General features: G+C 42.8%; 1 protein-coding gene and 2 long non-coding RNA genes across 3 annotated transcripts in view; all 3 read right to left on the bottom strand.

Annotated features, from left to right (window-relative positions):
* Window positions 1-26,482, bottom strand: part of EVL (Enah/Vasp-like) — a 147,935-nt gene that overhangs the window by 101,005 nt on the left and 20,448 nt on the right. The window lies entirely within an intron of this gene.
* On the bottom strand, window positions 4,927-7,669 carry LOC138111837 (uncharacterized). Its single transcript, XR_011151473.1, has 4 exons — window positions 7,340-7,669; window positions 6,138-6,303; window positions 5,982-6,052; window positions 4,927-5,538 (listed from the first exon to the last, which is right to left on the bottom strand). It is a non-coding gene; the product is annotated as an uncharacterized lncRNA (long non-coding RNA).
* Window positions 9,788-12,366, bottom strand: LOC138111838 (uncharacterized). Its single transcript, XR_011151474.1, has 2 exons — window positions 12,166-12,366; window positions 9,788-11,006 (listed from the first exon to the last, which is right to left on the bottom strand). It is a non-coding gene; the product is annotated as an uncharacterized lncRNA (long non-coding RNA).

Raw genomic sequence — 26,482 nt, 5'->3', positions numbered from 1 at the left:
CCACTTCCCAGCATTTTTCCTGCTCCACCGCCCCACACTCCAGCCATACTGGATGACTGGTCACACATCAGCTGCAACTGTGGGATCCCAAGCTGTAAAAAGCCTGTAACATACTGTCCAAACATGAGTCACTTGTTCCCCATGCAGGCTGTGTGCAAGGGGACAGGCCAGCCTTCGTTAGTCTCTTTAACCACTGCAATCACTCTCTTCAGTTTGGAGTTAGCCACCTCTTCCACTGGCAGGCAGCACACCTTGCTTGAGACAACCCATGCTGGCAGACAGATGATGTGTTTGGGAGGAAAGGGAAGGGAAGGAGCAAGAAGTCTCATCTTACAAAGAAGATTTTGTGACTTAAGTTCATTCCTCCAACATGAGCATTTGGAGAGAAACAGAAGTCCAGAAACTCCACGTCTGGTCCTCTTTAGACAAAAAGCCAAGGAGATCTCAGGAGCAAAGTGCCATGGCTGGCAAATCAGAAGAAAAGTTCCAGGAAGAAAGAAGAGAGAAGAGAGGCTGTGTGTGTCCCCACAACTCCAAATATAATACCCATGGGACTCTAAAACATGCTAGAGCAAGACTATGAATGGATATTTCAATAGACTGTTGTCATCTAGTACATCTAACAAATCTAATCAGAAGTAACAAATACTGCTAAAAGCCTGCTGCAATGGCATCAGATGCAGTATTTAAGAGTCAATTTGCTAAGGCTATCAGTTTCTTTCTTCCTTTTCAGATGTGTTTTGTTGATGTTTTTTATCAGGTTCTGCTCCTGTCCTAATCCATGTTTACTTCAGTTTGTGACCATACAAACACCTCTGTCAGATCCCCTGCTTCCCAAGGGCAAAAGGGTAAGATTACTGGTAAGAGGTGCTCAAATACAAATCTAATGGATTCAGTGTGAAATCTCAAAAATTAACAGTAAACAGGACAATTTCCTGGCAAGTCAAGAAATCTTTATCAGAAGTGCTGCTGTGCCTCATGAGGGAATTTGCAGGCAGAACACTGTAGTGGTAACAATCAGTTTTAAGCAGGAAGATGCACAGGAAATGTCAGGCACACATTTTGATGTGTGTAGAGTCAAGGATGTGGCACAAAGCCTGCTGAAGCCAGTGGGTCTGAGAGAAGTCTTAGAAACCAAAATTTAGGTACCTTGTAGGAAAAAAAAAATATGGATGTATTTGTGATCCATGACTGAATACAGCTAAATACAGCTAAAGGGAACGGCTTTTCCTAATTATATTTATCAGGAGAATCTTTTTGATTTAAACATTTGCATAGCTGTAACAATGTTATCTAATTTTGGCAGAGTAGAATGGAGTAGACTGACTAAAATTAGGTTTGCAAACATGCACTAAGAGACACAAGGCTTCACATGACTCATCTACTTCTCTACTAACCGCCTCCCTGATAGACTAATGGAGGGATCCTCAACAAGGGATCCTCAGCAAGGATGATAATTTTCTCAATAAAGATGGAAGATTTAAAGTAACCATATTATGAGCAGTAAGAAGATACTGCATTTGCCCTGAGGCAGCACATTCATTTTCAGGATGTCTAGCAATAGAAAACCTCTTATGTGGAGAAGGTACTTCTAAATATTCTCCTGAAAAGGTAGTTACATCTGAATGCATGTGTTAAAGCCTATACATCCTCACCTCCTGCCACAGGTGGGCTTTGCTGGGAAGTCACATTATAAGACAGTGTGACATGGAAATACAGACACAACTTTGTCCAGGAGGGGTCATTCAAGAGAAAAACACCTGAGTAGAAGCTGTTTCCAAAAGAAGAGTGTTGTGACCTTAGTAGGTTTACACTCCAGGAGTCTCCCCATCTCCATTTTGTAGACAGTGAACCTTTTGTCCAAGAGACCCCAGTGTTAGCACAAGTCTAGGAAGAAACCCCATGTCTTCCCAGGCCCTGCTCCCAATCTATCCACCACATCCCACCATCTTTCTGAAATCCATCCTGACTCTCGGTCTCTATAACAGTGCTGGGAATAAGAATAAATCCAACAATGTTTTGCACCGAAATGGTGAAGCTGCTGAGCTCAATACTTTCTACCTTCATCCTTCCAGCTCAGAGAAGAGCTCCTACGGGCCATACATGCCTCGTGTCCTATAAAGGCTGGGAAGACACAACACTGCTAGAACAAGGCTCTTGTTATCAGTGCCTCCAAGACCACGCAAGCAGGCAGCAGGGTTACAACACTCCCAGACACAGGTGGTCTCTGTGATGATGCATTCTAGAAAATGCAAGCAGTTAATCAAGACAACACTGGGTGATGCACATTGGTATAGGAAACACAAATGGTTTCACTGACAAGGATGGCAGGACAAACACTGTGCCTCTCCTGCAAACAAGAAGTGTGACTTCAGGTTCTGTGCATACAACTCAGTCAAAATTATCACGGCACTGATAAACTGGGATCATGCCAACGCAGACACGAAGTTCAGCTTAGTCGAGAGCTATCTGACCAGATGAGCTTCGTAGTCTCTGCACCAGCCCTGCTGCCAAGAAGCATCAGACAACAGCCTATTGAACACAGGCAACCACAGCCCCACTGACAGCTGCAGAAGGTCTGACTAACACTTTAAGTCAATGATAGATAGCTGATGGGCAGGGCGGGTAGGCAGAAACGCCAGCCTTGGGGCTAAAAGTGGTGAACCGGCAGTTGGAGCGGCTCAGGGAAGGATATAAAATGGTCTGCACCAAGGGAGGAAGGCTTGGAGGCTATGGAAGAGGGCAGAGTGGTTTGTACTTTCAGTCATAGACTAAACTTTTGGTAACACTTACCCACCTGCCTTCTATTCCTGGCTAAACTCTTGCAGCTTTATTCCAGTAATGGCTTCAGATTGGGTAGCCAGGAAAGGGAATGAGAAAATACCCACAATTTCTTGTTTTACCATACCCTCACAGGTTCAACTACTCTGGTGCCCCTGGTCCTTCCTCTCCCCTCAGGCTCTTGGGTGTCTTCTGTGAGGAGCTCCCACCTCAGGAACCAGGCAATACAGAACTGCCCTGGTGTTTGAATGGCCAGGGCAGGCTATGAAGAGCTTCTGATGCTGGAGGCTGCACTAGAGAACAGGCCTGTGTACAGCAGGGGCCTTGTGATAACCAAGAAAGTTATTATTTAACTGATTTAATTGCTGTAATTGAAGGCACCATGCCGCATTTTATTACAGGAATATGAAACAGCCACATCTCATTCTCTCTCCCACCTTATACCCAGAAACATAATAGCACCAAGACTTGACTGACTGGGAATAGCTCAATTTTCTCTGCAAGCAAAAAGTCAAGGAACTTCATATTTTTAAAAATGAAAACTGAGATTAGACTTGACATTTAGAAGCTTCCAAAACTGGAAGGCCCTAGGGCCAGGGACTTTGCAGTCCTGAGAGGGCAGCTGTGCAAATTCAAAGAAATGAAGTGCAAGGAAATTGCATAAGTTGACCTCCTCTTCTGTAGCGGGGAGAGAAAGCCCAACACTTCCATGCCTCAGTGGGCAGGCATTCATGAAGATGAGTAAAATATTATGATCAAAAGCTGTCTCCACAAGGAAACTCACTGAGGCAGCTGGTCTCCATCTCAGCTTAAAAATTCAACTCTGCTGGTCCCCGTAGAGGAGCAGGACCCTGACACAAGCATGTTACCTTCGGCTTTCTTTTCTTATATGATTTCACAGCACTTATGTCTGTAGATGAATGAAGCCTCTTTGCACAAGTACTGTCATTTCACTTGCAGGCTCAGGCAGCAAACTCACAGAGCAGAATTGAGTCCAGCAAGCCAGTGAATGCATCTTTTCTGTCTTAAGGAACTGCAACACAGCATTTTCTGCCAGAAAGAAGGCTTGGTTGTTCAGCACCTTTTGAACACATGCTTCCAGATGAAAAATATCTGCCACTGTAATTAAGGGTAGGGTGCTTAACTAAATATTTCTTTTGTCAGCCTTACATTTTAAAATGAGAGTTTGTTGCCACATTATGCCATTTCAATATTGGATTGCCCTCAACCAGAACATCTGTGTACTTCACCAGCTGCTTTAAACAACTGCCTTCTTTAAAACTAAGTGAAACAGATTATATGTTTTATTCTAGTCAAATTTCACTGTGAAATTCATTGTCTCATGTGCCACAGTTGGCAAGAAGAGAATTATCAATTCACTTCCAAATTAAACAAAAAACTAAAACCCAAATCTCTCTTACTAAAGGGGACAGCAACTGCCACCTTATAAATGCAATAAAGATGTTAGCACAGGAACCTTTAATATTATTTACATATTCATCTGCTTAATATTTGCTAAGACATTTGGAAGCATGCCCCAGGAAACACACAAGTTCAGTCACTCTGCAGCTGGCAATACCAGGGAAGAAGAGATCAGCTCCTGGGACACGTAGATAATTGTAGCCTTTAGTTCAACATAGGCTTGGTTGGAATAACCATTGGCTCAGGATATTCATGTGCACTTTTCAGTGCACAGCAGTATCTCTCAGAGTAGTGAAATGCAAAAGCTTAGTCAGGTGTAAGAAAGAATATGGGATTTCTTGTCCCAGGGCTCAGCTTTTAAAACAAAAGGTTATCAGTTATCCTTGTGACAAAGAATTTTAAATGTAAACTGGATGCAATGGGCCCATATGCCCAAGTTTTCAGAAAGCATGGACCATGTTTAAAGTCCATCCTTATTCCTTGTTATTTCAATGATTAATGAATTAGAAGCCATTGCAGGAATAAAGCAGTACTGCATGGAGAACATCCCCAGCTACTCTACAAAAAGCACAACAAATTGAGACTTTGACAAGATCATGTAAACAGGAGCACGGGGATTATTTCTTGAAGGGAATTTCCTTTTTAGTGTTTGCAAACTACACCAGTGAAACCAGGCTGGTCTAGGATGACATTTAAAACAAAACACTTCAGAAAAACAAGTGGTTTCAGCAAATGTCAGCTATCCCAGTTTCATTAACTAATTGATTCAAAGTGTAAAGATAGTAACACCCAACTGAGATGACAAGAGTTACACATGGTCTGTAAGTCACAGACCAAGAGAAGGTCAGGTACACTCTGACATATCCACTTTGGTGTTTCAGGTGTTTAATACACCAGGAATCTTTTGAAATCCCCTGCAATTCTCTCCACAACTTCTCCACCATCCCAAAGGGATAGATAGGTAGAACACGAAGGAAGCTGTTCTCAGTTTTCCTCATTTGGATGGGTTTTACTATCCAGGAACAGGTAGCTCTTCAGACTTTTAAATACCTTTCCCTTGGAAGTCTTCATGACATCTCAGAACTTCAGTGGTTTGGGTGCTATTACATATACATAATAGAGCCACAGCACAACAAAACCACAAGGCACATCATACAACTTAACATAGAGAAAGGGATTTTATAAATAGCCTATATGGATACACAGGAGCACATTAACCTAAGAATACTGATGCAGTAGTGCTTTGGGTACCCCTGCAGAAGAGGTCTTCAGATGGCTGTGTAAGCATCACAGGCACTGCATTCCAAGTATTTTTCAAGGAGGATTTAAAGTAAACTGAAATAAAAAGAACATCCCAGGGGATGGGGTAAGAATCAGGGCAGCAATGAACAGAACCCCTAAAATGATCCCTACAAGAGGGCAGTAGGTGATCTTGTTGGAAAAGGTGCTTGTACCCCAATCAGAAGTCAAGTTCTGTCTTGACTAAAATCATGTTTTACAAGGGAGCTTATTTACTCCATTTCCTGCAATAAAGAGATGCATTCAGGCAATAAACTGAATTCAAAGCTGTGGTCTCACCCAAGTCAGTGAGACAATACCGGGGTCATTCCCATAATTGTACTCTAAAACTGTAGTTAAATCTAAGGGACATTAAAACACAGGGGCCAGAAGCTGGAGTAAAGATAAAATGAAAAGTGGCACATGCAAAACCCCACTATAAAAAAGATAAACTCCTGTAAGCCACAATTTGAGCCCGACAAAATATTAGAGCTGCTTACACTCTTCTGAGTTCTGCTTCACCTTGTCCAGTTCAGGCAACCTCTAAGTGTCAGTTCTTCAATTGGGCTCCCTTAAAATCAGAAGAAAAGAAGTGTTTCTAGAGCATGCTTCACCTACTCCTGAAGTAGGTGGCTAAAACAGGTCAGATGAATCACCTTAGCAGCAGTTTTTTCTCTCCATTGATTATACAAGGAGCCTACAGGGACCCGGACGGATGTAAACATTCAGAGTTAGGAGAAATGAAGCTCATCTCAGACATCTGCACAACTGCATCCATAGCACTACTAATCCTCTCATGGCTGAAAGTGGGGGTAATTTCCACTGCAGAAAAAAGACTAAAGTAGAAGACAACCAGCTTTCTGAAGAGTGATCTCAAATGTGAATTCCCAACATAGCAAGGTCTTTCCATTTAAACATTTGAATTAAGCCCATAGGTTGAAAGAGTCTGAGCCTGTTCCTTATTCCCAGCACTACATCTAATTTGAAATCTGACCTTTGGCATGTCATTTAACCTTAGTTTTTCTACTAACAGCAAAGCAGGGATAATTACAACAACTCTGCCAGAATTACTGAACTCTGCTGAGTTACTTGATGAACATCTTTAAAGTGTTCTGGGATTTCTGTGCTCCTCATCTAAACAGTCATACTATTACTATTATATGAACACTAACATGAGTACACTACAAAGATAGCATTTTTCTGGTATTTACTTTTAAAACAGCTGATACTAATTTTCATGTGCTTTTCTTTGAACAGTCCCTCTCAGTCATATTCCTATGCCTCTCTGGGATTCTTCTGATCTGACACTTTGCAAGTTTATCACCACGTCCCCTTTTCCTGTTGCCTGTTAAAATCATGTCCTAATGAAAAAAAATCATTCTTTCCTTTCTGCCTAAATATGTCTATATATAAATAGACCTCTCCATATATATAAAAGCCCACACATTCTGCCATTAAGCGTAGCAGACAAATAGATTTGAATTGCTTTAGTGTAAACAAACATGCAGCTTTTTGCCAAATCTAATGGACAGATATAAATAAATTCTGTCTAGAAGCCACACTTGAATCACTGTACACAGTAACTTGGGCTAGAAATCAAAACAAAGTGTCATTATCTCCATCCTCTATTCTCACAACCCCAGCAGGGAAAGTTCAAGGAAAGTGCTCACATAATACTAACTTTCATTTACAGAACAATGTAGAAATACACACACAAAAACATTAAAGTATGTTTATGTACATATACACAGACAGTCCTGTTTCAGAGGGAAAGCAGCCTTGGACAAGGAGAGACCCACAGAGGAAGGCTTGGATCTCACTCATCAGTGCTATTCCCAGGATTTAGGACACTTGGTACCTTAGTTTCTCTGCATTTAACAACTGGTCTGAGGACAGCTCCCCGTGCCCATGAGCACACAGGTACCACGTCTTGCAGCACCTGCACTAAATCCTAACATTAAAGACAAATCCTCAGCTCTATGGCACAACTGCCACTGTCAGATTTGATCCCCTCTTGAACTGATAGTGATTTGGACTGAAGACTAGAGTCTGTATGCTGGACATCCACTACAGAAGCCCAGATGACTCTTCCAGCCCAAGTTCCTGGATGGATGGCTTCCCATGACGCACATTTCTGAGGACTGCAGTAAGAGGCTGCAATTCCAGCTAACTCAGTGCACCTGCACCACCCCACTTGCCCACCAGCTCTGTCCCCACTTGCCTTGGCTTGCTGGAACATCGAAGTAAAACTCAAACTGACAAGCAACACCTGTTTCCACAGCTATTTTCCACACCCAGCTGCATCTAATCCTTGCTTCATTGCCTTCTTTAAAGTTTAATAAAGGTTTCAGTGAGCAGTCTTAGTCAAGTTTCTGACTCTTTTACTTAATGCTTCCATGGCTGAGCTCAGACATCTGAAGGAGTCTGGTTTTAAGTAATCTGCTCACAAAGAAAGCCCTGGAAATATGCTTTCTGCTCGTCATCACCTTAAACCACAAGTGCAAATCTGCAGTACGGTGCATTTTTCTTATGTAGCAACACAATGGCATGGTTTTGCTTCCTTTGCATTGGATTTTCTCAACAACTGCTCTCCCAGGTGGACTCAGTATAAATCAGGATGTACGTCTCAAAATGCATTCTTAAAATTCAAGTTTCTATTCATGGTACCCCCCAAAAGGCTCAGTATCATCCTTCTGAAGTATGGAGAAACAACAAAGAGATGCAGTGGAGCTCACAGATTAGTTGTTTCAATTTAAACACGTGTAATTTCCAGGCATGCAATCTATAAAGATTTGAAAATCTCAGAAATTCTGAGAAAGCACCAGAAATTTTAATTTGGTGAAGAATGGTCAGCTGAGTGCTGATCACAACACATACTGGGGAAGGTGGTGGGGTAAAGCCCCAAGAAGCAAGATCGCAGCAGGCTCTCAAGAGTTTGGTGGGACCCCAAATTTTTCAGTCCCTGTGTGTGACACCAAGGCAGAGCTGGGGCTCTCATCCTCGGCATCACCAGGCCAGACAGACCAACCTCAGATACTTCAGACAGAATAAACCAAAAATGCAAAGTAAAACACATTCCAGACCTCAAGAGCCAAATTGTGCATCTACAGGGAAAACTGGTCCAGGTCTGACCCCTTGCCTTCCTCTCACCCACACACACAAAAGCAGCCAGCTGAAATCCCCAGTATTTGGCAGTCAAGGTTATCCTGATGCAGACCCAGAACACACAATTTTGGCTGGAGCTCAGAAGGAACGTGGGAAGCTGCAGGGACTGAGCTCACACCCACACCCAATGCTTGTGCACTTGCAGGCACAGATGTGACCCTTTCTGGGGAGAGAAAATTGCATCTGAAAGGAGTGGAACTGCAGTGGGAGCTGAGGTGATGCCAAGTGCAGTGCCCCCTCTGAACAAACCCCTCCACTTCCTAAGTCTAGGAAATCACATTGTATTTCAGGATTGATTTTTCTCTTACTTCGACCTTCAAAACTAGGATATTGTTACATCTTGGTCAGCGATGTCAGGATTTTCCACAATAAATCAGACATTGTTTTCATGTCAAATTACCTAGATGCCTTACATGGGCTGTACGCTGTGGGTACTTCATTTTCACCATCTTCTGCAATAGCACATTTTCTTTCTTCTCCTTTTCACACTGAACTTTATAAATAGTTTAAACAAATGCCTATCTTTGTTTAATGAGCTTGTGCTGTCTGAGTGAGCTTTGAAAATACCATTGGTTATATGGAGTAGCTAAAAATTACCATAGGGGAGCTACTGACATGAGTGCATTACCTCTTATTAGTACTAATAATCTTGCCTAACAGGCCAGTACAGTCTTTGAAGTGTCATCCTCAAGCTTTGAGAGTGATCCTTTGCCAAAGGTGGAGGTGGCTTTTTCCCCATCCTTTATAATACTAGTACTTAAGATTCCTAAATCCTTTGCTGTTTCCCTTGCACCAGAATTGTCCCAATACCGTAACAGGACCGGTCCAGCTGCACCATACAGCACAGTGTCAGGGTCAAAATCCCTGCTCCCCCAATTCTGCAGTGCACACAGACAAGCTTAGAATCACATTTTCCACACTGTTCATCACTGAAAAACAAACAGAAACTTTCAAATAATTCAAATACTCCACATCTATGTGAGTCTTTAAAGACAAAGGCCAATTTTCTACATAAATAGCATCCAGCTGGTCCTCCTCTCTGGAATAATCAGAGCTGATACATGCTCTTGTGAAAATCTGATCCATGTAAAATGAATTTTTCTTCATTTTTGAAATATGGTTCTTAGATTTCCATTCCCCAATTAAAACAAGAATGGGACTTTGATCTCAAATAATTTGCAATGCATGTCAAAAAGAGTCTTATTTGTTACTTCCATTTTAATGTCACTTTATAAGAAACAGCCCCTTGCCAAACAGCAGCTAAGCTGTGATGGCTGGGCAGAACAGTGTTAACTACATGAAATAGCATCAGAAATTGCTGTCTCATGAAGCAAAGATAATCTGTGGAGGCAAAGCTGGCAGGAATTTTTATTATAGCAATTCTTACAGTCAGAAGAAAGAACAAGCTTTTTGATACAAAACCCTCCTTCAATCTGAAAAAAAAGTTTCAATCATCTGTTTCCCTAAATTTTCACCTGTCTTTTTCTCCTTTTATTTCCTTTCAGCCTGTTTTTTCCCCCGCCTCACCTTCTCCCCCATGGACAAATTTAATGGGAAGTTAGTCTGTGGCTTTACACCACTGAAAAGAAAAGCAGAAGTCTTACTTCCGAGAATTATCTTTCTTCCGTGTGGCTTTGATATTTTCTTAGTTTCTTAGTGAGAAACTTTCATTTCAGATCTGTAAAGGGTTGTGTAACCATAATCTTGCCTGGTTTTCGCAAGTTACAGAAGTTGGTTTAATAAAACACTCCCTCTCCCTTCAAACACTGTCTAATTTAGATCCCTAGATGACAACCACTACAACAGCACTAGAATAGCATGTTTTATGGAAATACATCAGTTTCCTTAAAGACAGCACAATCCCTCATGCTCTGTAGCTAAATGCCTAAGACACTTGTCTAGGATGTGGACAATCCAGATTTAAACCCAACCCTGTATGACTGTATGAAGAGTGTTTCATCCCAAGTCATCCAGAACCAGGCAAAGTAGAATTCCAGTTTTAGCCTTCATATCCTGGACCAACAAGGGGACACCACACTGCTGACCCATCCATGCCAAAACTATCGTGCTACAGCAGAGTACTGAAGAGTGTATTTTCACCATAGAGAGCTGGAAAAGCTTTACCCACATCCAGTTTCAGATTAAAACCCTTAACTCTGTATCTGTGACATGGAGCCATCACCCTTGAGCTCAGCCTAGCAATCATCTTTGCTGGGCTGTTATCCCCAAATTTCACAACACTTGGCAATATCAGCTCCATCTGGTACATGCATCTTTTGCTTGGAGAAGTTTTCCTCTACATTTCTCCCACCCAGGTCACTTCCTTTCTTCTTCAGAGCTCATCTTTACTTCCATTGCACCTACATGGAAAGAAATGGGCTATTTCACAGATTCTTCAATCGTCTCACCTTCCCCTGCTCTACATTAACTGCAACGAAGTAAAACCAAGTCTCAGCTTTCTCCACCTGCTTTTGAAAAGTAATATGCAAGCACCCAATGGACAATTTTTTCTTCTGATAACCTTACTAAGCCATGTTATTGTCTAACATGGGGGCAATGGTTTCTAAAGGAGACAGACCCATCTCCCAAAGCATAAAACTAAACCCATGTTACCCCAGTGTGGCCTGAAGAAGCTCTCCAGCTGCTGGTCAGTGAGTAACCTGCAACTACAGATATCACCTTTAAAGGAAGAAACTAAACAATTAACTTTAATTCTGTATAATCTTATCACAGCACATTGATATCAACAAACCACAAAATTTGTTTTCAAGTTTGATTTTTCAGCTATCCTGTCACCTCCTTTTTATTTTTCTGTGTCTGTGCTTTAACAAACTTCCATGAAGCTCGTATGAGCCACTTAAATTGTGAGGTTTTCAGCCTCATTTTACAGGTTGTTGATTTAAACCGTAAGTTTGTATGATCCCAGTATGAGATAAGTGAATGGACACACCTTAGACAGAAAGCCTCCAAGGAAAAAAAGGCACCAGGCTCACAAAAATCTTACAGCTAAAGGAGGGTTTGAGATACAGCTCTGGGCACAGCTCTTGTGTAGGAATGGCAGGGAGCAATTTCCCCTAGTTTCTGCCTGTTGTCACACAAAATCTCAAAGGGGAAGGGAAACGTTCATTCCTTACAAGAACAGCGAGTTCCTCAGATGAAAAGTGATTCTAGCAATGAAGCATCAGCTTCAGTGTCAGTGGTTTTTTCCACCCTTAAGCACTATATCTTCTCCACCTTTAGTTCACGAACACAAAGCTTCTAAGGGTAGGGTTTTGCAGTCAGCCTCTCCTAGCAGCAGATGTTGGGAGATCCTCCCCTTCCTCCTCTGCACAGAGAGAGGCATGGGTCACCCCATCCTGACTCCTGCAGGAATCAAACTGGCTCCCAGGAGAAGGTCAGGAGTCCAGCCCTAGCCACGCTAGAATAAACAGAAAAAAAAGTCTTCCCCTTCAAAATCAAGCAATGACCTTTAAGGATTAAAATGTATCATAGGAAGAAGCCCCCATATCCTGTATCTACCTTATGAACAGCAGAAGTAACAAGACCAGCAATTTGATCCATCTGGCCTTGTTGCACAAGAAAAGGCAAGAGGGAATTAGGACATCCACACTGTCCTGTAGCTGAAGATATGGGCAGGGACAGAGATAATGAGCATCTCTGGGGGACACCAGGGTATCAAAACCAAGCATCCACCCCTACGAAGCAGGCACTGCAGGGAGGAAGCAGTGGGCAGCAGCTGTTTTCCATGAAAGTTCAGCTGAAATGCTTCAAATCATTATAGACTTCATGCTAAGGCTTAGAAAACACAGGACTGAGAATGACTTGCTCTAGTGGATGCCCAAAGGTAGATTAAAAATTATCATGAATTCTGTTATTTAAAGAAACCATCAGTACTCATGTTTGTTTTCATTTTAGACTGACATCGATTTTCCTGTGTCTTGATAACTACCTTCAGTCCTCAAAACTGTGTCTGGATCCTCAGTAAACAACAGCAGACGCTTCTTGTTTGGAAATATTACTACAACATTGGTTAAAAAAAGGGGGGGGGGGTTAAACATGTTTTGGAGATGAGAAAGAGAGTTTAAAAAAGAGAGAAAGGGATAAACATGTTTTGGAGATGAGAGAGATGAGAGAAAAATGCAAAAGCAGGTTATCATGCATAGAAGGCAAAGGGAAGAGAGAGGAAATTCCTTGGGTTTGGAAATGAATTACACTGCAGTAGATCTCAGGTAGCTGAACCAAGCCTTTGGCACCAGTGAGAGTGGTGCTCTACAGGGTTTACAGTCCAACAGAAGAAAAGATGGAAACACTTCATACTTCCACAGACAGCCTCCTGTTTTAGGCACTAAATACACACACCATAGACAATATACACTGATTTAACTGTGACTGGAAATTACCTCCTAACATAGACAGTGGAGCTCCTCCAATCCAGTGAATATCCTGGGATATATCTCCTTTCATATTTATATTTGGGATACGATTATATGCCCAGGCATCAGAATATTTTCCCCTTATAATCTGGCCAAACCTGACTCTACCACCTCTAACAAAGAGTCTCCATCTATTTTCCTCTTCAGGAGAAATATTTCAACAGAGCCACTATGAGAATAGTACGTGCTTATCTTCATTTCCAGCAACAGCATTCCCACATTACTTTCTTTGAAGCATTTCTCTCCTTCTCTTCAAATGTCTCAGTGCTAAACCACTGAAATATGTGGCAACTGCAGTGTCAGTTGTCACAGGGAAAAATATGTCAGCAAAAACATTTGATTCAATCTGCTGTTTAAGGAAGCAACATTTCCTCAGGGTGTATGCCTTGTGTGGATAAATAACAACTGTCCAAAATCCAAGGATCTAAAATCAATTTCCAGTATCAAAGAGCAGATTTGAGGCAATCACCTTCAGCAAAAGAAAAATGCAAAACTAGTTCCTTTTCCTCGTCTTTTAATTTAGTGCAAGTTTGTTTTGGAAAAAAAAAATTATAAAATTTAGTCTTTCAGTCACAAAATTAAGGGTGCAGGATTATGCAAAGGGTATTATAGATCTTATTGGAACCATAATTTCCCCCCCATGCTTGTGCATTCTCTCTGACAATATGGAGTATTCACATTTGCATATTGAACAACTAGACTTGCCAATTCCTGCAGATAGTCAAAAACTTCTGTCTCAACAATGTATTTTTATCAGGTTTCACATTCAGCTCTGAGGCTCCCAGCATAAGAAGGTCATCAGCCTCTTGGAGCAAGTCCAGAGGAGGCCATGAAGATGATCTGAGAGTTGGAGCACCTCTCCTATGAAGACAAGCAGAGAAAATTGGGGTTGTTCAGCCTGGAGAAGAGGAGGTTCCAGGGAGACCGTCCAGCACCTTCCAGTACCTAAAGGGGCTACAAGAGGCTTGGAGATGGACTTTTTACAAGGTCATGGAGTGACAGGACAAGGGGGAAGGGCTTCAGACTGAAAGAGGGGATGTTTAGGTCAGGTATCAGGAAGAAATTCTTTACTGTGAGGATGGTGAGTCACTGGCACAGGTTGCCCAGAGAAACTGTGGATGCCCCATCCCTGGAAGTGGTCAAGGAAAGGTTGGATGTTGTTTTGAGCAAGCTGGTCTAGTGGGAGGTGCCCCTGCCCATGGCTGGGGGGTTGGAAGGGGATGGTCTTTAAGGTCCCTTCCAGCCCAAACCATTCCATGATTCTATGAATTTGCACGTACCCACGTGAGCACAAAAGGGAGGAACATAAGCAGCTGGTTCACTGGTGGACACTCCATTGCAGAGAGAGCCCTGAGCAAGCAGAGACTTGGCAAGCCTGCAGCTTCCAGGTTCACACATTTGCAGTTATTTATTAAGCACCTACAGGATATTCTGAACATCATAATGCAGTTGGAGAGTTCAGCTATGCAGGTCAGAAGGTCCTGCAACTGATTATGGTCTGCCAAGATACCATCCTTGAATTTTCTCCATTTTTAACTTGCTTTCTCCCTTTCATTTTAACACCTTTTGAACTCAGAAACAATTACTCCACAATTTTTTTCCCCTCTTGTCAGAAAAGATTAACTGCACCATTTGGTGTGTTTCTCACTAGCTGCTCCATCTAACCTGGAGGGTCAGAGTCACCAACTTGGAACAACAATGTGTTCCACTCCTGTGTAGTGCTGCAATCCCATTACACCTCTACACAGAAGCTACACTCCTATAGCAACTTGAAATAGTATTTTGGCAACTCTCCTGATGCTTCTTATTCATCAATACGATCATATTTTTTGCAGCAAGGAACAGGAACCCTTTTCTATTGTCATAGAGTCATAGAATGGTTTCAGTTGGAAGGGACCTTAAAGATCATCTAGTCCCAACCTCCCTGCCATGTACACTTTCCGTGTTCTTGGGGTTGCCCTGAACCAGATGCAGGACCTTGCACTTGGCCTTGCCGAACTTCATGAGGTTCACATGGACCCACCTCTCAAGCCTGTCAAGGTCCCTTCCCCCCAGTGTGCTGACTGCACCACAAAGCTTGGTGTCGTTGGCAAACCTGCTGAGGGTGTGCTCAGTCCCACTGTCCATGTTGCCAACAAATATGTGAACAGTGCCAGTCCCAACACTGACCCCTGAGAATGCCACACATCACTCACCAGTGGTGTCCACTCTCACATCAAGCTGTTGACCACAACTCTTTGAGTGTGACCATCCAGCCAACTTATCATCCCTCGAGTTGTCCATCTGTCAAATCCAAGCCTCTCCAGTTTAGAGTCAAGGATGTTGTGCAAGACAGTGTCAAAAATTTGGCACAAATTCAGGCAGATGATGACAGTCACTCTTCCCTTATCCACCAACACTGTAACCTCACTGCAAAGGCCTCCATATTTGTCAGGGATGATTCACCCTTGCTGGTTGTCACCTCACCTTCAGGTTCCTAAAGCTGCTTGGCTATTCAAACTGCAGTTTCACTTCTGAAATTTAAGATTATTTTAAAGGCCTCCTTCTTATGGAGTTTTCAGCAGGAAAAGCTACAGGAGACAGGCCTGTGTGCCTTTGGAGCACCAGCCTTTTGTCCCTCTGATAAATCATCTTACCATTTGTTGGGGAAGGGGGCAGGAAAAGTCACCTGCCTTTTACTGTAATATCTGTCTTTACAAAATGATCATGCTTGTCCTTTATACTGCTCTTTAATAAACATGCCATGTACCCTGGAAATACCTAAACTGTCAGCAGTGAAATCACAGGATCATAGAATATCTCATGTTAGAAGGGAACCACAGCTATCACTGAGTCCAATTTCCTGCTCCTCACAGGACTACCTAAAACTAAACCACATGACAAGAGCATTGCCCAGGCACTCCTTGAACTCTGACAGGTTTGGTGCCATGACCATGTCCTTGGGGAACTATTCCAGTGACCCACCCCCCTTCTCAGCGATGAATCTTTTCCTAACGTCCAGTGTGAACTTCCCCTGATGCAGCTTCATTCCATTTCCTTGTGTCCTATTGTTGGTCACCAGAGAGAGGAGAATGCAGCAGTCAAAGTCAGAGCAGGCATTCTGCCACAAGATTTCATTTTTGCGAATCATATTAAACCAAAATTCTTCACTAATTTGGGGTATTCAGGTTTTTCTTGCTTGGCAGCAGCAAAGGAAGCTTAGACATCAGAATTCTTGTGTGCTGATCCAATTGTGCAGCTAAACGCAGCCATGAAATGCTTAAAGGTACAATAAACTCAATGCCTCCATCTGCCCAAAGGCATGGGGGATCACCTGCTCCCAGAGGACACCTCCTGATCCTGTTGCTGCTTTGGGCATCAGCAGGTGAGAGGCTTCCCATGCACCATGGCATCCCAATGTTCTACGTTCATTCTGAGCTTTGCTTTCTATTCATCGGTGGGTTTCAATTCCTCTGTTCAGAGCCAGCTTGCTTTGAGAGACTCATTTTCCTTCCTGTAGCATTCTCAGTTTTGCTCATTGGATGAGGGAATAGAAGATGTAGTTAAAAATACTGCGATGCTGTGGTGGGCGGTGTAGCAGAAATAGACAGACACCAGCTCACTGCGAAGAATACCAAGTAATATCCCAGAAAGATAAAGGCATAGCAACAAAAGAAAAGAAAAAGCTTTTGTGTTCTGCCACTAGAGAGCTAAATCTGGGCGGAAGATACCAAATGAGGAGTACTGCTCGTGGCCAAGTGCACCATCCTCCTGATGGCTTCACGTGCAAAGTCATCTTACAACAACACGGTCAGCAGCAGATCATAAAAGCACGGCTTATGCACAATCCTGCCTCCAACTAGAACTCAAATGTACGTGAGCTTTGGGGTTTTATGAAGACAGTGCAGAAATCAGCAATAAAATGGGCCCAACCCGTAGCATACAGAAACCAGAAGCCCATATGGACTGCGAAGGGGCTCAGCTCCATTAACCCCTGCTTTAAAAGCAATCAAAGTTTTTCAGGGGATATTAGGTTCTTTCCAAAAGGAAGATAAACCAAGCTTGGCTGATACAAGGAACTATGAGATTATTCAATGGATTTACTCCCTATTTTTTCAAAGGCTTAAGTCTCTCCTCATCCAGCCAGTAACCACATGGGTAAGATTTCATCCCAAAGGGCTTTACAAATAGTTTTTCACAAACAGTACACCAGAGTCACTTACAGACTTTAAGTGAGACAATTCACCAGAGAGGTCCAGCAGCTGCTTAACACTTCACAAAAATAACCTGGCACCATTTCACCAGGGAAGTGAAGATGGCTGCATCAAAATGCAATTGGGGGAACTTGGGTGGCCTGACTGCAGGGATGCCTCTTGGCATGGGCTCAGGGTGCCGCAGCCTGCACCACCCATCTGGGGAGTCCTGCAGGTCTTTAAGGCTCCGTGTGGAGGCAGGAAAAAAAAAAAGCAGAGTAACACATACAGAGATGTCATGGATGGGTCTGCATGAGTAGGCACCACTGGGATCACCAGGATGGATCTGCATTAGCAGGCACCACTGGGCTCCCCAGTTCTGGGCACGCTGGGGTACTCAAGGCCTGTGGGTGCACTGGAGCCAACAACCCTGCTGCAGCAACTCACACACGAGCTTTCACTTCAGGTTAAAGTCAACGTGAGAGATGAGTGCAAGCCTGGGGTTTGTGCACATGGAAGACAGGAACCTTTGAAAGAGAGTGGGGCCTCCATGGAGCAGGGGCCCTTACACCAGAGAAGAGTGCCCTCTGCTGCTCCGGCCACTTTGCTTCCAGGAGCCCATGGAGGGAGCTTCCACCCCACTGCTCAACTAGACCACTTTTTCAGCTTTATCTTGCAAGATATGTTTTGATGCCATCAAAATCTAAAATAGCCACAGGCACAAGAATAATCACACCATAAAAAACCCATCAACATGCAGATGCAACCTCGACAAAACACCACGGAAATTCCTAATAAAATAAATGCCATTTAAGTGCTGCTATACAGAAACACCAGCCCTGTCAGTGCAGAAAATTTAAAAGAAAATGTCTAGCAGTCTGCACATCAGATGTTAATACTATTTTCAAATCAAGTCTAAGAGAGGATGACAACTAATTTAATAAGCCTAATGGGTGTGTAATCAGCATTTGACCACTCCTGCCATAAAACTAGGTGTCTTTCTGGCCCACGATGTCTAGGAAAGCCACTGAAAGACACCTAAGGCTTTTAAAGCAGAATTTTAAAAACATCCTTTTTTTTTTCCCCTCATTGTAGATTTATTGAGAATTTCACTCAATTAAGAATAGGACCCAACCAACTGGTTGAAATACAAACAACTCTGTGGGCACAGAAAGTAGCACAGTAAGTTTGGGGCCCATTTGCACCTTAATTTACTGCCAAGAATCAGCAATGTCAAGATTCTGAGCACCTCCTGACAGCCCTGACAACAGCAGTTACACAGCATTATCTGGTCTTCCAGTAAAATCTTTCCCCTTAGACAGCATTCATGCTGCATTTCACAACAGGAGGAATATACACAGCCAGCCTGGATCCCTCAGCCCTTGCAGCTGGAATCAGAACATTTTGGGGAATGGGGTGTCCTGTACCTGCTTTTTCTGCTTTTACCACCACTCACACACAGAACTGAGGAGCAAGTCACAAAATAATGGAAATTGCCAATATATTTGCCTAACAAAAGGCAGAAATAATATTAAAAATATCTCATCTGAGGGTAGAAAGTTTAATTTTAAGGTACTTGATAAAGAATGCTCATTGTTTATAGAAAGAGAATCCATCATCTCCTCTAGTTACATACTTGGTCAAATAATCTATTTCTTGAATCAAGAAGAAAGGGTATTTTTAAGATACATTATAATAATGATATACAGACAAACATATTGTGAGGTGATGCCTACTGCTGTTCCAACATTGTCACCATTTTATCTGGACAATTTTATAACACAAGTTATAAGAACTGAACACATTAAGCAAAAAATTTGTACAAAAAGTGAGACACTCCCTACCCCACAACTACTGACCAGAATTTTTTCAAGTCCCAAACTCCACAGAAAAATAATTTTCTGTTAGTGAGGGTAGAAATTCTGGTTTATGTCTTCAAATATCTGTTACGGTTTAATAGACCTCAATACTTGCATAAGGATGGAGTTATACTGGGGGTGGGGATGGAGGAGGAGAGGGGGCAGAGGCAATACTGAGCAGAACCAATATCAAATAAAAAGTGCTAATTTTATATTCTAACAATCACAGTTGCTCAAATGTTTGCAAACAACAAACCAACCCCAGCAAACTTAACAATATTCTGATTTTAAATGTAATTAATAAGGAACTCTGCAGCTACAAGGTTATGAAAAAGACATGTACACTCTGCAGCAGCATAAAATATAATCCTGTGTACAATCCAAGCATCAATTTTCTCTTCTCTATCACCATCAGTATTTTATCTTGAAGGAGCATCTGTCAGATTCTCCAGAACTAAAAATAGCAAAGACCCTTTTAAAGAGAACAGTTTCTGGTTTATATTTATAACTACCCTGTACTCGCTGTTTCTGGCTGCATGGCTATGAAATTTGTGCAAGATATAATCAATTACCCAGCTTTGCACTTCATCATGCAGTTAAGCTACCGTTACCTGCACCGAACCCTTCAAGCACTTCTCCCCATGCACAGGGTAGAGATTCTAAAACGCAATAAATATCTGCACATTGAAGAAACTAGCTGTAGAGCTGACTGACATTACACAGCAAAAACCTTGTGAGAACAAAAACCAAGCACACTGATGTATAAAACAGAGAGCCTACCTGAATTCTTCAAATGCATACATGGCCTAGCAACTACACAAATGCTCTGAAATTTAAAATAATCTTCTTAACGTGCAGGAGGACCATTTAGTTTGTCAAACTGCAGAAAAATGCATAATGACGAGACAGTATATTTGAAATATTCTGAGGAGAAAGGGTATGCAGATACTGGCCTGCAGCCTACAGCTCAGCCAGCTGCTGACAAGCAGCAGCTAACAGGAAAAGGCGATAGAGTACCATGTGATCATTCCTGCAAGTCTGATTAATGCAGTATACTCCAAGAATACAGGCTGATATCTTTATTATTCAAGCCAAATAAGTCAAATATGGTACGCGACAGGCTTCACAGCTAAATTATCATTCACATGCTCCATCAAAATCAGCAAGCACAAGCAGAGGTTACTAAAAAACTAAATATATATTGTAACCCAAGAGATTAATTAGGCCCATTCAAGCTGATTTTCTTACCTTGTAGTGATATTTTAGTCTGTGTTTTTATTCATCTAAACCATCAGTGATGGAACAAAAGACTGCATCCACAAACCTCCCCTTCCATGAATGCCAGAACATTTAAAGTAGTTTATCTGCTAGAAATCATTTCCTCTGTAGTCTATCCCCAACCACTTTAACTCCTTCAGCCCCGAACTCATCTCCATAAACCCTATTTGCAGTGCCACGCGGGCTTTTTAGGGTTTACAGGGTTAACACCAAGCAATCGCAGCAGTGCAACTGAATGAAGCGGGATAAGAGCCAAAGGAGTCATATCTGCGAGATCACAGAAGGGAGATAGGAATGAGGAAAGTTGAGCATTTCGTGGCATTGCAGTGTGCAGGCGAGGATGCTTCAGCTGCCTAGCAACAGCGCACGCAATCTCCATGGCAACAGCGCAGCCAGCGCAGGGGGCAGAGCGTCCGCTGCGCACCCCAGGGGCGACACACGGGGACAACTTCCCCGGCACGGCCACAGCAGCCTGTGCTGGCCGCCCAGCACCGCCCGGGGAGCCGGGGCTCTCCCCGGGGAGAGGGAGCCGCGAGGCACCCCGGGCTCAGGGGTGCAGCCTGCACCTACTCTGTGTGGGGCGGTCCCACTGCTGTGGCGCCTGGAAGCACACGGACAAGCTCCTGGAACAGCTTGGCAATGGACGGCACATCTGCTCCTCTGAAACAACACGGCCCAGCAGCGATGCACGCGGAGGTTGAATAAACACAGCTCACAGCGCTGGGGAACACACCTCAAACACCAGGAGCCAGAGCTCGCCATCCCTGTAGCAAATCCCTTGGAAATTCTGGATGTGCAAGAATCACAGGCTGGAGGACTCCCATCACCAGGGATGCTTGGGATTGTATGGGTGTTAGCTGCGGGAGGGACTGGAGAGGCTTTGCCCAGGCAGACAAACTCAGCAGCATGATGGGGAGGGCCAGGGGGAGGTTCTACCCTGGGGCTGTGCACACACCGGAGCAGCCTCAGCATCAGCCACAACAGCGTGGGGACACCCAGGGGTGCCAGCACTGGCCAGAGCGGGGACAGGCTCTGCCACTCGCCTGCTGGCTGGAGAGCAGGTGAAAGGTGAGGACTGCTGGAAATGAGGGAGATTCAAATCCTGGGAAATCAACCCCAACCCTGGGAAGGAGAGAGAATGGAGCAGTGGGAGAACTTGCTGCCTGGGAAAACCAAAGGAAGACAGGAAATTCAAAGTTACCTCTGGGGCTGCTCCTCACCTTGGTTTGCCTCTTTTACTGCTAGGGCTGGTTTCTAGCACAAGGAAACACATGGAGGATTTTGGCTGGAGTCCTAAATGTCCAAACCCAGCTACAGCTCCTGAGGTTCACTGTGCTCTAGGGCAATGGGTGTCCCACTGAGCTGTGGGATTTGGAGGCTGGAAAAGCATCCAAAGTGTACAGACTGCCACGTCTCCTAAACACAGTGATTGCGGACAGGCCACGGTAACTGTGGCATCTGATCTCACAGCTCTGAAAAATATAGGCAGAAAGGGCTGGAATGAAAGGAAAAGGCACTCATGGCATAAAACCCCAGCACTGGAAACAAAAAAAATCCACATTTATTTGAGACATGGTGTTTTTAATGTAGTAGTGACCTTGGGTTTCATTTTATTTCCTTTAAACAAATGTGATAGTGTTAAGTGACAATAAAGGCACGCTGTAGGAGCACTAAAACACATGCAGTCACACCATCTGACAGAAATTAATTCTTCCACAAGCATCCAGCAAGAGAAGGACTGTGAGGTAGGTGCTTCTGGCTACAGCCTAATAAAAGATTAAAATTGGCAGAGAGGAGAACAATGCAACCATCAAGAGAAGCTGCCTTCCATATTTAGGCTGAAATTCACTACAAGTATGCTCACTGTATGCAGCACCCAAGCAGCTGGGCACAGGAGAGGCTCTCCTTGCAAGCAACTGTTCTGCTACTGACTTTGTAGGAGATAGTTTTATACCTCCAGAGCTAGCCAAGATCCCTCATGGAGGAAGGATGGAATTCTGAACTTCTGTTTTCTTGCTCACCCCAATCTTTCTCTAACTTCAATCAAGTGGAAGAGGGCTGGTTTTCACTTGAAAAGTGTTTCTTTTTCATGCTGTAATGTAAAATAAAGCCTTTCTACAGAATTAAGAGCCAACATACTGCTTCCCCTAAGCATTCTTCTTGAAATTAAGTTGACAAAATCACTATCTGGTCTTCCAACTTCTGCAATTTCACAACAGCCACTATGCAAATAAATAGTCAGCTGTTCAAGTCAAGGCTTCTGTCATCAATGACTTCCCTGTGAAGGACTAGAAAAGCAAACATTCTCCAGAAAGTTTTCATATATATCAGAGGTCAGCTGTTGAAAGGTTTAATTAGGATAACAGTTCAACTTTTTTTCTTGGCCAGCACTTTCACAACAGCTGATAGCATTACAGACAGAAACAGCAGAACTTCTGTCTTGTGAGACAGCCAACAGTTTCAACTCTGGTTAATCAATTACTAGGATTCCCATATTCAACAGTAAGATCTGAAACCATCATGTCCTACTGTAGGCATGAATGAGGCTCAGCATGAAATTTTACCAAACAGAATTCACAGGGGCTTCACAACGTCACATGAACACATGCAATGGCCAAACACATAAATGCAAGGCTACAATACCTGCTTACAACTTTTTAGCAAAGACTGTAACTTCTTATGCCCTGAGCCAGACTGAAGGTCTTGAGAAGCAGACGGAAATTATGTCAGAAACCACAACCATCAATGAAACTTTGTACAAGAAGTTGTTTATTCCCTGCCTGGCAGTATAACCAGTCCAGACCTTTGATGACAAATGTTCCACACTTTACCAAAAATTGAAATTATGTAACATGAAAGAAAAATTTACTAAACATTGGGTGGGACAATTAATGTAATGGGAACTGTGGGACCCAGACCCCACCTTCTGATCAGAGGCCATAAAGATGTGACATTGAGTGTCCCTCCCACTGAAGACAATAAGTAGCTTTTGGGAAACAATTTGCAATTTTAATGCTGGGCTCTAACAAACAAGTGAGACTGTAATAGAAGTGGTTATCCTTGATGAAAGCTTGTCAAAAAAGCAAAGGATGCAAAAAAAGCCTGGAAATATGACAAACCACAACAAGGCAGAGGGTAGTGGTGAAATTTCCAGCTTTATCTAGTATTTCACTGGCATCCAAGGGCCTTGTGCTGATACTCTGCTAAGAGCCTGGTTTCCTCAAGTGTAACATCTTGCATTATTGTTGTTCAGTATATCAGTGGATCAGTATTTGTCCTCTTGACCTGAGATTCCACCAAAGCCTTTGCCAGATGCTTGGTGACATTATCCGATCACAAACAGACTGAGATATTTTAATGAGGTAACTACTTATTCCCTTGCTCAAGAAAGGAAGAAAGCCACTAACACAGTGGACTTCTGTCATTAAGCCTTCATTATTGTTATGCTGAAGTGATATTCAGACCACTCTAAAAACCCCCTGTGCTGAAAAATTCAGCATTCACTTCAATTCATGAGGAAGAAAACAGAAAGGAGAAGGGAAATGAGCCAAAGAGAGCATATCTAATGAGTGTTCATTCACTGCAGCTCCAACATTTCTGCACGGTGGAGAATGTGGCAATCACAGGCAGCATCCCAGAATATGCTGAAAAATCTCCTTTCAACAGGATTGTCTCCAAGCTCAAAAATCTTTCTTGGGCTGAAGAAAATAAGATTTAAAATGTTTATTGAAACAGGAAAGAAGTGGCTACCTTAGTTTGTTCAGGTACTGGGGAAATTGTGAAAATAATTGCAGTGCCATTAAGTTTACTGAACAAGGATGTATTCACTATTGGAGTATTCACTCAAAGCTTCAGCTGTTAAAGGGAAGTATGGGTGGGGTAAAAATGAACTTTTTTTCCTCCTTTTATCAACAGGATTTATGTTATGTGTTGCCTTAAAATACAATGTGAATTTTGATGCACAAGAATAATCCAACACATTTCAGGCTTCTCCTTTCACTCTCCACTTTTCAGCTTGACCACAAAAGTTTGGCTCTCTGATATCAACCTTCACCAAAAATATCCTACCTCATTTATATAGCTTGGAATTATCACAGCACATGAATATTTGCACAGAAAAAAATCAGTTTTTTCCCTCTCAACTTTGGCCCAAGTATGCTGCATGCTTTGCAAATCTCAGGGCTTGAGATTCCTGATCACAGGATGGCTGATGCCTTCCCCACATTCTTCTCCCAGGGCTTTTACTCTTATCATACTGGGAGTATCACATACCCATTTCATGAACAGATACCCTGTACCAGGTGCAGACGAATGCACAGCAACTCACAGGGCTGAGAGGGGATGTTTTTCCAAACACAGCCTCATCTGCCTTATTCTAGTGCTTTAGGGAAGATGCACTGGAGTGAACCAGAGAGAATGGGGTTCTTACTGATTTTCTATCAGCCCTTGGGGATAGCACCAAGTCACAACTAGCAATCCAACAGAACTGAGCCAGTCGGGGTGAAAACTAAAAGCTCCATACGGATTATTAAGTTATCGATCACTGCAACAGTGCCTGAAATATGCAGTCAAGTGTAGGACTGCATGGTGCTGACTGCCATAGAAAGCTGAAAATGGAAAAGCAGTTTACATAAACAACAGACATGGATATATGAGATAAATTCAAATTAGCAAAAGAAGAAATATGGTCAAACTGCCAAACATCCAAAAACTAATTCAGTCTGTATAGGTTGCGAATGTTAGTCGATATGACCAAGATTTGGGTATTCCCTCCTGTTTATGAGAAATCATTTAAAATCACACGAAATGTAGTGACACAACATGGGACAACTGCTTCAAACTGAAAGGTCAGTTAAGAACAGATATTAGGAAGAAATTCTTTACTGTGAGGGTGGTGAGGCACTGGCACAGGTTGCCCAGAGAAACTGTGGATGCCCCATCCCTGGAGGTGTTGAAGCCCAGGCTGGATGGGGCATTGAGCAAGCTGGACTAGTGGAAGGTCAATGGCAGGGGGATAGGAACTAGATAGTCTGTAAGGTCCCTTCCAACCCAAACCATTCTATGACCCTACTGATTAAAAACAAAGAAAGAAATCCCTTCCAAGGAAAGGGACAAGGCTATACAAATTTGAAGTGCAAGGCAGTAATGTATTATTTCTCCTAGATAAACAATTATCAACCTTTTTTTTTCAGTTCAGCACAGAAAAATTTGAATCATGCTGCAAACAGAAGTCCACTTTGTAATAATGAATTACACTGCCTCAATATTCACCTGACAGCCAAAGTGTCTTACACCTGCCACATCTTTGCTGATTAGTATCTGTACAAACACAGAGCATAACACAGAAGACACTATCAGAGAAAATAAATGTATGTTGGAAACTTCCTTAAAGCCAGCTGAAAATAGTCAATTTGACTTTTTCCAAGTTGTGAGGGATTAAGTGGGGAAAAAAGGGAAGTGAGAGGCTAAAACTCGACCAGCATTATCAGCACTATCAAATGAAATGTCAGTGGAACTGAAAATAGAGTCAATAAGCCATGGTCATCCACTAAAAGGCACTTCAAAATAAAACATTTGGATGCTCATGTGGGGTGTATACATCACATCCCAACAAACACACCTGTGTACTTCAGACATGAATACAAATACACATACCACCACAAACACCCTGGCTTCCTGTCATCTCCAAGGAAGACAACTGTACAGTGGCATGCTTGCAGGCAAAAGCAGCAGCCACCATGAACCAAGCAACTTCCCCCACACAAATGGGCACATTATTACCTGAATTTGGGACTCAGTATCAAGTATACTGGCAAGACAGAAGTTATTCTGCATGGAAAATATCAGTGTCTACTAAACATTTTCTCTGGTAAACATTAGAAGAGCATTCCTAGTAACAACTGGGTCTTCTCATTGTGAGAGACTGAAACAGTTAGTGGCTTAAACATTTCCAAGATCATAGAAGGGCTTTTGCCCACTGGAGCAAACTGCAAAGCAACAGCTGTCCACCTGTGACCACCCCTGAAGCCCACAGCTCCAGCTGATACACCTATCAACTGGAATTTGGACTGTGACAGGAACATGTGATACTATA

Source organism: Aphelocoma coerulescens, chromosome 5 (assembly GCF_041296385.1).
Source record: "Aphelocoma coerulescens isolate FSJ_1873_10779 chromosome 5, UR_Acoe_1.0, whole genome shotgun sequence".
In the NCBI taxonomy this organism is placed as follows: Eukaryota; Metazoa; Chordata; class Aves; order Passeriformes; family Corvidae; genus Aphelocoma; species Aphelocoma coerulescens.
This window is presented reverse-complemented; position numbering and strand designations above follow the sequence as displayed.